Here is a 13,337-nt window from a genome sequence, read left to right on the forward strand (position 1 = left end):
TAGCTTATTACGTACACGTTGGTAAGCTGTCTTGTTGCTACTGACGAACTGAAACAAACGAGCGTGCTGTGTGTGCAACAGCGCGACAAACATTACCTGTGCTTTTATTAACTGCACAGGTAGTGCTGGTCACAGCTGCTGGCTACCTGTGTAAGGCTGTCATGGATCTGTAGCTCTGTCACCGTTTTAGGGAACATATTTAGTTTTAAAGTAAGTTTCCGGGCTTTTCCTGCCTTTCTGGGGGGATTATATTTCACTAAAAAACGATCTAATATGCATATCCACATAATAATGCATTATTATAATTATAATATATTAAAAACACACGCTGTATTTTAAAGAACATACATTAAGAAGCAGATTATATTAGATTTATATTTTAAATAAGACAAAAGTTGGATGTTACAGCAGTAAAATGATTGTATCTGTTTAAACATGTAATAAGCTTTGCCCTGCACAGAGTGGATAGTGAAACAAATGGAATCATCATAATGACATTATTTCATATTTATTACTTCCCCCTCCTCATTGCTTTATTATTGTAGCTCTAGTAATAAATAATAATGTAAGGATTCTGGATCAGCACCATGATGCCCATAGTATATACAGTATTCTGAAGAAGGTCTAAAATGTCACTGTGTGTGCGTGCATGTGTGTGTTTTATTTAGATGGATTTTTAAAAAAAATATTACTCATGATATAACATTGTGCAGACATGGCTGGTAAGGACATGAGGAGGAAACAGCAGGAGCTGTGTGAGGCTACTAAAGGCAGGGCTATAACATTTTTCTGTCATCATTTTATTATAGATTAAGTGTAAGAGTTGTTAGGTGTGGATAATTAGATTATAGTTTATTGCAATAGCAAGTTGTGCCTTGTTCTCACATAGACAGCAAGTGCAGAGTGATATATGAAATGATGGGATGGAAGAAGAGAAGCAAAGAGTGATTCACAGGCAGAGCCTAAATTATTTCTCACAGTTTTTTGTTGCCTTATGGTTCCAAGCGCTGTCACCAATCTTTGCATTTTGTTATTATCTCATGACACTTGTTTAATCAGCTACCATCTCTCCTGTGGACTTTTTAATGTCTACAGTCTCAGACCAACACAGCCCTGCCCTCATAGCTGGACTGGCCATCGGGCATACCGGGCACTTGCCCGGTGGGCCGCTGGCGATTTTTTGTTTTTATGGGCCGACCGTTTTTTTTTTTTGTTTTGTTTTTTTTTTTGGGAAGGGTATAAACAATGAAAGGTGTTGGATTGGCCAATTGGTCATGATCGACTCTGGGCTGGACCAATTACAGCCGAGGAGGTCGGATGCACCCTCCCCCATGTTTAGCAATCTTATAGACGAACTAAAGAAAATGGAGAACAAAAAAAGGAAAGGAGGTGCCGAAAAAATTAGGGCCAAAAAGAAACAAGCCCTTCAGGCAGACGCTGCCAAATGTGTGAAAATTACTGAATTGTTTGGTGGTAGCTATGGCATAGCTTCCATAGATTTAGCAAGATCAGCAAGTGGTGGAGGCCAGCAGGTGGATGAAGGAAAGGGGAGGCAGGAGGAGGAGAGACCCGAGGCGGCCGCCAGTCATAGTGGCAGAGGAACTGAACTTCAGATAAGAAGTTATGACCTGCTGTCTATCTGTGTCAGATATAAACTAATTTTAGTTGTAGTTTGTTTTCGTTGTGGTGACTTTATACAGTCGCTTAGAATAACTCGTACAGCGTAACTAGCATGACGGAGTTTATATACTGCTGGGCGGGTGCTATGAAGTTACTGATAGTAAATTTTATTTTATGCTTAAGGTTAGTTTCTCAAACTTCTCAAAGTCTTAACAAATTGTGCCAATCCTTACATGTTGCACCAGCTGATTTATCATCAAAAGTGGAGAAGTCTGTGACAGAGGAGACAGAAGAGCAGCAGAGAGAGATGGAGCAAGAGAGAGAGATGGAAGAGCAAGAGAGAGAGATGGAAGAGCAAGAGAGAGAGATGGAAGAGCAAGAGAGAGAGAGAGATGGAAGAGCAAGAGAGAGAGAGAGATGGAAGGGCAAGAGAGAGAGATGGAAGAGCAGGAGAGAGAGATGGAAGAGCAGGAGAGAGAGAGATGGAAGAGCAGGAGAGAGAGAGATGGAAGAGCAAGAGAGAGAGAGAGATGGAAGAGCAAGAGAGAGAGAGAGATGGAAGAGCAAGAGAGAGAGATGGAAGGGCAAGAGAGAGAGATGGAAGGGCAAGAGAGAGAGATGGAAGGGCAAGAGAGAGAGATGGAAGGGCAAGAGAGAGAGATGGAGCAAGAGAGAGAGATGGAAGAGCAAGAGAGAGAGATGGAAGAGCAAGAGAGAGAGAGAGATGGAAGAGCAAGAGAGAGAGATGGAAGAGCAAGAGAGAGAGATGGAAGGGCAAGAGAGAGAGATGGAAGGGCAAGAGAGAGAGATGGAAGAGCAGGAGAGAGAGAGATGGAAGAGCAGGAGAGAGAGATGGAAGAGCAAGAGAGAGAGATGGAGCAAGAGAGAGAGAGATGGAGCAAGAGAGAGAGATGGAAGAGCAAGAGAGAGAGAGATGGAAGAGCAAGAGAGAGAGATGGAAGAGCAAGAGAGAGAGATGGAAGAGCAGGAGAGAGAGATGGAAGAGCAAGAGAGAGAGATGGAAGGGCAAGAGAGAGAGATGGAAGGGCAAGAGAGAGAGATGGAAGGGCAAGAGAGAGAGATGGAAGGGCAAGAGAGAGAGATGGAAGGGCAAGAGAGAGAGATGGAAGAGCAAGAGAGAGAGATGGAAGAGCAAGAGAGAGAGATGGAAGGGCAAGAGAGAGAGATGGAAGGGCAAGAGAGAGAGATGGAAGGGCAAGAGAGAGAGATGGAAGAGCAAGAGAGAGAGATGGAAGAGCAGGAGAGAGAGATGGAAGAGCAAGAGAGAGAGATGGAGCAAGAGAGAGAGAGATGGAGCAAGAGAGAGAGATGGAAGAGCAAGAGAGAGAGAGATGGAAGAGCAAGAGAGAGAGATGGAGCAAGAGAGAGAGAGATGGAGCAAGAGAGAGAGATGGAAGAGCAAGAGAGAGAGAGATGGAAGAGCAAGAGAGAGAGAGATGGAAGAGCAAGAGAGAGAGAGAGATGGAAGAGCAGGAGAGAGAGAGATGGAAGAGCAAGAGAGAGAGATGGAAGAGCAAGAGAGAGAGATGGAGCAAGAGAGAGAGATGGAGCAAGAGAGAGAGAGATGGAAGAGCAAGAGAGAGAGAGAGATGGAAGAGCAGGAGAGAGAGAGATGGAAGAGCAGGAGAGAGAGATGGAAGAGCAAGAGAGAGAGAGAGATGGAAGAGCAGGAGAGAGAGAGATGGAAGAGCAGGAGAGAGAGATGGAAGAGCAGGAGAGAGAGATGGAAGAGCAGGAGAGAGAGATGGAAGAGCAGGAGAGAGAGAAGAGCAAGAGAGAGAGATGGAAGAGCAGGAGAGAGAGATGGAAGAGCAGGAGAGAGAGAAGAGCAAGAGAGAGAGATGGAGCAAGAGAGAGAGAGATGGAAGAGCAAGAGAGAGAGAGAGATGGAAGAGCAGGAGAGAGAGATGGAAGAGCAAGAGAGAGAGAGAGATGGAAGAGCAGGAGAGAGAGAGATGGAAGAGCAAGAGAGAGAGATGGAAGAGCAAGAGAGAGAGATGGAAGAGCAAGAGAGAGAGATGGAAGAGCAGGAGAGAGAGATGGAAGAGCAGGAGAGAGAGATGGAAGAGCAAGAGAGAGAGATGGAAGAGCAGGAGAGAGAGATGGAAGAGCAGGAGAGAGAGATGGAAGAGCAGGAGAGAGAGAAGAGCAAGAGAGAGAGATGGAAGAGCAGGAGAGAGAGATGGAAGAGCAGGAGAGAGAGATGGAAGAGCAGGAGAGAGAGAAGAGCAAGAGAGAGAGATGGAAGAGCAAGAGAGAGAGATGGAAGAGCAAGAGAGAGAGATGGAAGAGCAAGAGAGAGAGATGGAGCAAGAGAGAGAGATGGAGCAAGAGAGAGATGGAAGAGCAAGAGAGAGAGATGGAAGAGCAGGAGAGTGAGAGCCAGGGCATCGATGACTTTGCTCGCCCTGAACCTGCCATATTACAGGCCTTCTTAGATTACCACCCACAGCAGAACAGTAGCAGTGCAGTTGTGATGAGGGTGTTCAGCTGTAAAGATGGCACCAACAGGAAGTGGCTTACTTATTGCAAAGAACGCCATTTATTGTTCTGCTTTGTGTGTCTGGCATTTGCAAGGCTGACTGACACCAGCACATTTATAACAGGCATGAGTGACTGGCGACATATACATCTGCGCACAGAGGAGCATGAAAAGAGCACTACACACCAGACCTGTGCTGAAGCTTTTTTCTTAAGGTGCTCAAAAGGCAACATCAGGAGCTTGTTTGCTGGCAGTCAGTTGTCAGCTCACAGAGCACAAGTGAAAAAGAGACGGCAAGTTTTAGAGCGTATAGTGGATGTGATCAAAGTACTTGGGAAGAGGGGACTCAGCTATAGGCATGTGGAGAATGAGGCTGCATACACTTTAGGTGATAACACCATCGATCATGGTAACTTTCTGGAACTGATTGTGTTATTAGGCAAGTATGATATGTGCCTTGGAGAACATTTGAATGACTGCATTGAAAAAAGCAAGAAGTTGCATCAGACCAGTGGATCAAGAGGTAGAGGATCTCTCATCACCCTACTCTCCAAAACAACTGTCAACTCAGTGATTGATGCACTTGGCCATCTCCTTCAAGAGACCATCGCCAGTGATGTCCAGAAAGCTGGGATGTTTTCTGTTCAGCTAGACACAACCCAAGACATCACAGGTTATGATCAGTGTTCAGTAATCATCAGGTATGTTACTGAGTCTGTGCAGGAGAGGCTTGTCTCCATAGTGAGGTGCGAAGCATCCACGGGGCAGTACTTTGTAAACTTGCTTTCCGGAGTTTTAGAGCATCTGAATCTAGACAAGGCCATGTGCATTGGGAATGCAACAGATGGTGCTTCAAATATGCAGGGCCAGTACAAAGGCTTTTCAGCACTTATGACTGCCCAGTCTCCAACTCATGTGCATGTGTGGTGCTATGCACACATACTTAATCTTGTGATTGCTGACACAACACAAAGTGTCATTGAAAGTGGATCACTCTTTAATTTACTTAATGACATAGCTGTGTTCATCAAGGAGTCCCATCACAGGGTTAATCTGTGGGAGAAACAAACCGAAAACACAAGACACAGACGCCTCAGTCCAATAGGTGAGACACGGTGGTGGGCCAAGCACGATGCCCTCCAGAAAATCTTTGGACATTTTGGAAAACCAGATGATGGCCTCTTCGTTGATGTAGTGCTGACGATGGAAGCCATTGAAAAGAGGGAAAAAGAAAAGCCAGCTGTTTGTGTCAAAGCACGAGGCTTTAAAGAGTGTCTCTTGAAGCATGAAACTGTGTTAACAGCACAGATATTTCTTAGAGTGTTTGAGCAACAACTCCTCTGTCAAAGTACCTCCAGTCAAAGGGGATGGACATTCTCTCTGCCCATCATATGGTGACTGCCACACAAGATGGCCTCAAAAGTATTGCCAGGGACTTTCCAACTGTGAAGACAGCTGCAGACACATTTGTGAAACAGACAAATCAAAAACTAGAGGAGAGGGAGAACAACACAGACATGGAAGTGGAGGCTGAACTACCTAAAAAGAGAGCCAAAAGGAGAAAAGGCATGGCCGGAGAGATGCCTGAAGATGAGTTGCAAATCAATGCTGAGAAATCATATGAGGTGAAAGTGCACAACATCATCCTGGACACAGTTATTGAAGCAATCCACAGACGATTTGTCATACATGGCCCTCTTCTTGCCGATTTGGCATGGTTGGACCCCAGGAAGTTTAGCCAGGTCAGAACAGTTTCTCTTCCAAGTAATGCATTTCAGAACCTCAGCGCCTGTCTACTTAAATTTGACAGCAGGGCTACAGTTAATAACCTTCAGTCAGAACTGAAACGTTTTGCTGAACAGTGGGAAAGGCTTAAGACATCACATGTAGATGAGTACACGACCAGAACAGCAAAGGACAGATCTGAAGAATGGGACGAAGAAAGTGAAATTGTGACCGAAAGCTGTGGTTCTTGCAAAAATTGCCCACTGTGCTGCTATCAAATACTCAGGCGGTTCAACATGCTGTCTGATGCCTATCGTCTCCTTGGGCTGGCATACAAGTACCTGCTGACCCTCTCCCTCACTCAGGTTGCCTGTGAAAGAACATTCTCTACACTCAAGTTCATTAAAAGCAGACTCCGAAGCAGCCTGTCTGCAAACAAGCTGGAGATGTTTATGCTGATGGCCACTGAAAAGGACATTCTCATGTCATTGGACTCTGACATGGTCATTGACAGGGTAGCTGAGAAGAGTGACCTGCTGAGAAAGCTCCTTTTGTAACCTGGTGAGGTGAAATAAAAATGAGCAAAACATTCCTAATTATCTATTGTTAATATTAAATTCAGCTTTATTGTTATTGCCTAAATGAATACGTTTAGTATCTACCTTCACTTCAAACAAGTCAAGTGATTGGTAAATGCTTAGAATTTGTCCATCTTAATAGATAGAATAAATATGAGATTGGAGTATTAGGCATTTATAAACATATATTCTTACAGTCTTAATCTGTCATTGTTTCATTTCAGATGCTGTCAGTCATTTTAGGAGGACTGAAGTGTGTTCATTTTAAGTAAGTACTATATGGAATATGATTCAACCATTTTTCTAGAGTAAGCATACCAGTGCTGTCATTGTCTGAAAAAATCTATTAAGTACAATTCTTTCTCAACCTTCACTGTCTGTCCTTTCACTTCATAAAGGTTTCCATGTCTTAAGATATGTTCAGTGTTGCTGCTGTGGAAGTGTTGTAGGTGACCTTTTATTGATGAGTGAATAGTCTTTGGTGATACAATTCAATCATAATCTGTCCTTTATAGATTTTAATATTCATCTAATCTTTATTCCTTTCTGTCCTGTTTGTCAGGGTCTGATCATACATTGTTTGTTTAAGAGGTTCGAGACCATTCAACTTTTTAAGTTCATCAACGTAAGTACTAGTGTATATGATTTCTCTAATTCCTTTCTGGAATAAAGATGCCAGTACTGTGATCATCTGAGCAAGTCCATCAATTGCCATTCACAGTTCTTTGTCCTTTCACTTGTGTCCTGTTTTTCAGGGTCCCATATAATTTCTTCAGAAGTAAGTACTGTATATGATGCCAGTATTTTCCCATATTTTCTAGATACTGTATTAGTACTGTGTGTAAAATGCCATCAAAAACTCAATTAAGTGTTATTCTTATTCTTCTTTCTCACCTTTCTTTCTCTGTCTCCTTTCATATTTAAAGGTTGCTGTGTTAGCAAAATATATTGTGCTACCATGCTGTTTTCTATTGTTTTGGTAAATAAATACTTTATGAAAATATCCCTAAATCGGTCATTTATTAATTTTAATATTAATTAATGATCATGTCTCACCTCTAGTGTTCTTGGTCTTAATTTCAGGTTTCTACCATGTGTTGTAGATAGTTCAGGAGGTTAACTCTACCAAGCAGTCTTTTTGTTTCCGCTATGTACTGTTTAAAATCCCGAATAGGGAGAATGGTGTAGGTTTAACTTTATTAGATTGATACATATATACCAACAAGGCAGTGTACATCAAAGCAGTTGTTTTCATGCAAAGGCTTTATGGTTTTTCCTATAGCGATTGACAGACCACGTGACTTTGCGCATTGCATGCCGGGAACTCCTGGCAAAACAATCCAAGTACCGCATCAAATACAAGCATTTGCAATTGCAGCACCACAAAACGTTCATTCTCCGGTTCCAATACCTTCTTGTTTTTTCTTTGCCGCACAAAAAAGGTATGTACAAAACGACGGAGAACAATGCCGGTCCGTACAAAGACAGACTCGACGAAAAGACAAAGAAAAGTTACGAGGAAAAATCAAAGGAGTGAAAGGGTCAGACCCTTACGAGCACACAGAGGGACAAAAGACGTCAGCGTGCTGCCCAACTTTCACCACGCTCAGATTTATAATTATACGGTTCTTGGAGTGAGTGCATACACTCATGAAGTTTAGTAACTTCAGCTCACTGCAACAAGCCCAGGTACAGTTTACCGACGGATGGGTAGAGGACCTTGAAATGCACCGAAAGACCATCGTACGAACAAACGTAAGTTTACCTTTGTTCGTCTCACAAATCGTCGTCATAAATACACATTCGTTAACCGTGTATTAATATAACCTTTGAGCTCAACGGTAATTAATTAGTAGTGGAAAAATAATTGTAATATTTGAGCCATTTCTGCTGTCCAACTACTTCTTACAAAATACATTTTTAATGTTAATTAGATTTTTTTTACGGCATAAATAAAGGTTATATAAAAGTCACTGCCAAAGACTGATTGCGGCTTCTACCTTGTTACACTAATGTTGTTTGTAGCTCAGTATGACTTAATGTCATCCATGAGGGATGCATTTGACATATGTTTCACATATTATAGCCCAACAAGTTACTTATAGCAATTTAAATACGAGCAATCAGTTTCTTTGCAAATACCGGAAATCAGTTTTTGGCAGACAATCACTTTTTGGCACAACACCGGCTATTGCAGTTAATAATACAGCAGCTTCTTGCCATTTTTTGTGTTTCTTTTTATCGCTGTGTAACTGAGTTCAATTGAAAGCCTGCATGCGCTAGTACCTCTTGCCAAAAGTTCCCAGAATCCTTTGCGGTTTTATCCATGAATGACGTCACATTTTTGGTGGGCCGGTCTCCAGTCAAAATGCCCGGGCCGATTTTTTGTCCCAGTCCAGCCCTGCCTGCCCTCCAGCACTATCCACAGCAACCCCTCAACAGCAACATTGTACCCATCAGGTAAAGCATCGGCTACGTTTGCTTTGCCTTGTTGCCCATATTAGATTCTTGATGAAAGTGTGTTGTTGTTATTCAGCCTGGTTCAATGTGCCCCTTTTTAACTTTGAGCACCCGCCCCTTTAAACCTCTCTGCACAGCCCTGCCTAACAGACCTACACCTTAGTTCACAGATTCACTTTGTCTAAGGTTGATTTCTGGGATTTCACACAACCCAGGATTCAGATCGTGAATCCATGATGGGCTTGGATTTACATCATTATAAATGAAATGTGCTCTACTTGGAAGCAGCCGGCCCCGCCCCTTTTGACGGCTTGTGTGAGACTTTAAATCATCAAACTGTAAATTATAATTTAAATTGTTATTGATCCTTTACCCCGAGTCCTAAAGTGTAGATTTATTTTCTTACTCTTCTTATATTTATTGTTTGTTTACTTGCACCGCTGTAACTGCAGCCTCGTCGTCTCGTCTCTCTATATGCTGGACTGTCTGTAGCGGAGATGACAATAAAGTTTACTTTGACTTCAGCAGCGCGCAGGCGCACCGAGGGCTCTCGCGCTCACTTTATAGAATTTAGAAAAAACATGGGTGCAGATTATAAGTCTGTATCATAATATCTGTTTGTTGTTTTTATTTTGTTTTGCGAGTTGGTTATTAGATGCCGCTCCAGCCAGCCAGAGACTCCCCGCCGCCCCGCCCTCTCCTCCCTGTGCCGCCAGCAGCAGGCGCACCTCGCAAACGGAGGGCGCCCTTACTCCCAGCAAATGGCTGATAGAAAACCGATCGGTGCCTACGAATTTCCCAATATGCGCTGGCATGACGTCGGGGAAGCATGGGTACGACCGATTATTTTATTTTTTTCTTGCCCGTGATGCCCCCCCCACCACGATGCATTCTATTGGTTTGCACACTTACACACACCCAGCTGTGGTTTCCTGTTTTGCTGGACTCTGGAGAGCCCCGCCTTTAACGCTCTTCTCTCACAGAGAGCAACAGAAAACTTGGAAAAACTCCAGATTGACTGAACTCAGTTCAAAGTTACCTTGACACCTTTAGATGTGAGACGTAGTGATGGTCCGCTTGAAGCTGACGCTCCGGTGCGTGTGTCAGAAAGATCAACGCGCTGCTTCAGAAGCACCGTGTCGAGGCTTGATTCGTTTGGCCAGAGTCACGTGATCAGTCACGTCTGAAGCTTCGTTTAGAACGTACCTTTTTTTAAATCGAACTTTATTGAAACGCAATGAGTATACAACATACAAACAGATGAAGTTTACAAAAGAACAGAACATGAACATACAGAACCAGGAGTAAAAAAATGATGATATGAGGAGGCGAAAAAAATCAACATATAAATATTGTTCTGAGAGGCTTTTTGTTGGTTGAGTCTGAAATTGATTGTATGTACAATTCATATCCTTATAAAAAGGCAGAAATATGGTGTTTTATTAATAAACTTACATTTATGGATATAAAATAGCTAAAAGTATTAACAAATATTTTATAAAAAAACATTTATCATTCTTCCTGGGGAACTTAAAGAAACAGAATAAAACATTTTCCCATCGTAAAGAAAACTCCCTTAAAATATGGACAATAACAAAACTGCTAAATTCTTCCAGAATCTCTGTGTAGAGGAACCAAAAGAGATGTGCCACAGTTTCTGGATGATCCCCACAGAAAGTTCAATTAGTATTTATGTCTCTTTTAAATGTCACCATATAGTGACTGGCTGGGTCACATTTATGAAGAATTTTATATGAGATTTCCTTCACCTTGTTCACAATTAGATATTTATGGGATCATCCAGACTGTCTTCCAGGTGATATCTGGAACATGTCGGTTCCAGTAAGATATTCTATATATGGGAGAGACATGATATCTTCTTGGAATAAACTACGTATTCTCTTATTGCTGTTACCAAGTTCCTGTGAAAAGCAGATTTTTCCCACTGCTGACTCAGCTGGATCAGGGAGAGTGACTGAGGCAGATATTGAGCTGTCAGTGTTTTTATATAACATTAAAGTCCCTGAGGGTATGGCACCAAGCACCATTGAGAATTCCCCAACACTGACGGGAAAATGATATAGTGTAAGGAATTCATTGTAAGTAAGTAGTACTCCCTCGTTAAATTTTAAAACTTAGTAGCGGCCGCTATTGTTGGCAGCTGAAATTTGGCTGGGCCGCGCTATGAATTCTGGGATATGGTGGGCCACGAAGGACACACCCGACCCATCCTTCAAACTCGGGGGAATGAAGGACGCATTTGAAGGAGTCGAGGAATCGGGACAGCCTTCGTCGCCTGGCTGTGACGTCATCGGCCTTCAAATGCGGCCTCCGGAGGATGCAGCCGACGTTTTGGGACACAGCTTGTGTGTCTTTGTTGGTCATGTGACCTCCCAGGGACTACACATGGAAACGAGCAGTTTAGCTCAAATCTGGCAGGTTTCCATCGTCTGTTTTTGTCCTGATGTCCATGAACATGAACACTGTCCCTGTCAAACACGTCCAGATAATCTGATCCAGTGTTGTTCTTCTTCTGTGGTGTTTGTGATGGAGCTGCTGATCCTGATGTCCTCCACCAAGGGGGCAGCAAATTCAGCTGACTGTCATCATTTATTAAAAAGATGTAACAATGTGACATAATGCAATATAATAGTGTCAGTTACACATTGTGGGTTGCACTGTGGCCAGAATGGACATTACCTCCTGCCTAATGGAAGCTGTCAGCCATCCTGCAACCATGAATTAGATAAGCAGAAGTGAAGGGATTGTTAACAACAATTTAATAATAAAATGTAATGTGATAGTTGCACTTTATTAGCTCCCCACAATCGTATGAATAATAACCATGAATGCACTGCATGCTCATAGCAAGTTCTTTAGGTTTAAAGTGAGATCCTGCTTTAAAGGGCGCTTCATCTGCTGGGAATGACATGTTTCTTCTAGTATGTAAGGCTCAGCCCATCTTACTGGGACTTACTTTTGTAGATCCACATGCTCTAAACCTGCTGCTCCATGATTGGTGCAGAAGCTTTAAGCTACTATTAACAAATAATAACCATGGACTTAGTTGTTACTACAATAACTTATCATTGAGCAACTTTTAATTTTACTTGTAAAACTATGCAAGTAGAATTGAATGGGGCACAGTGAGCTGAGCACAGGCCCACTCTGTGACACTCAGAGGTTTGTGGATATCATACTGAGAGTATTGGACACAGTGCAGCCAGCTTGCAGCCACTTTCCCACCACTTTAGCACAATGTTTACATGAGACTCAGCCACACTAATGTTCCTGGGCAGACATGTGGTGCAGCATGGCTGATGGCACTGTACCTGCAGCTGTCATGGACAAGAACCACTCAATACCTCACCCAAGCCAAGCCTGTGCTGATGTTGTGATGTGAGACCGAGACACTAACCCAGGATCAGGATATGATGTTGTGAGAGTTTCACTAAGAATTAGCTCTGATTACAAGATTTCAATCTATCGTAACTCTAATTTGTATTTACTTCAGTTTGTTCATCTTGGAGCTGTGTGCAGCTGAGGACAGTCTTATTATTACCAGGTGAGGATATGTAACAGCCACAGTCTGTAGAGATGATGTCACCATGGAGTGGTGATGTCACTGGAGCTGCCAATATGTGCTCCAGCCAAAGCTACACCAGAGGGTTGTGCTGTGTAACAGGTTGGTGCAGGTGGTGTTATCTACATTTGAACATTAGGCAACAGTCTCATGAAGACACTTTCTATTGTTCACTAAAGACCAACAATAACAGAGACAAAGGGAGAGCAGCAGAACTAGTGCTAACAATTAGCACTGCTAGCCTGCCCACCAACACCAGCTAATGTTCTAAAAACGATGATCAATGATTTTGCTGTAACGGCTCCAGCTGTCTGTGTCAGGGACACGTTGGAGATGAAGTGAGTGATCCAGTGACAAAGGTTTGGAAAGCTGCAGTCAGCTGAGACTAAAGGAGTCACCTGACCGAGAGACCAAATGTTTCACTGAGAACGTCCAGATGAACAGAATCAACCTTTGGGATAATCTGTTCCACACATCCATGTTTCACTTACTGCATTATATTTCCTCATTGCTGTGCACACAGGCCTGTGGCTTATAACCAACTCCAAGTTCAGACTCAGAGGCTGCTGAAGCTGTTTTCTGGAACAGAGACGTGTTGGATATAAAAGCAACTCTTCTTTATGTGTCAGCACTGAGGAAAGGAGCAGCTTCGTTTCTAAGTGTATGAAGGACTGTAGCAGTGTGTGTGTGAGCTTTATTTCACAGACAGAACCATGTCAAAAACACAACTTCAGGTAAAAACAATACAAAATCAAAGAGTCTGATCAGAAGGATTAAACAGAGGAGTGTGGGACTGTTTTTAACAGACAGCAGGTTAAGCCAGGCTGGAGGAGTAAACTGAGCCTCGGTGTGAGCAGCAGTGTGTTTG

At 42.9% G+C, this 13,337-nt stretch overlaps 1 protein-coding gene across 1 annotated transcript in view; it reads left to right on the forward strand.

Annotated features, from left to right (window-relative positions):
- LOC147300668 (NACHT, LRR and PYD domains-containing protein 12-like) overlaps nucleotides 1-13,337 on the forward strand; it is a 355,313-nt gene that overhangs the window by 126,479 nt on the left and 215,497 nt on the right. The window lies entirely within an intron of this gene.

Source organism: Aulonocara sp. 'chitande type north' Nkhata Bay, unplaced genomic scaffold (assembly GCF_057382095.1).
Source record: "Aulonocara sp. 'chitande type north' Nkhata Bay isolate Kocher_YH1m ecotype deep benthic unplaced genomic scaffold, A_spYH_male_GT1.1 unmapped_scaffold_20, whole genome shotgun sequence".
NCBI lineage: Eukaryota > Metazoa > Chordata > Actinopteri > Cichliformes > Cichlidae > Aulonocara > Aulonocara sp. 'chitande type north' Nkhata Bay.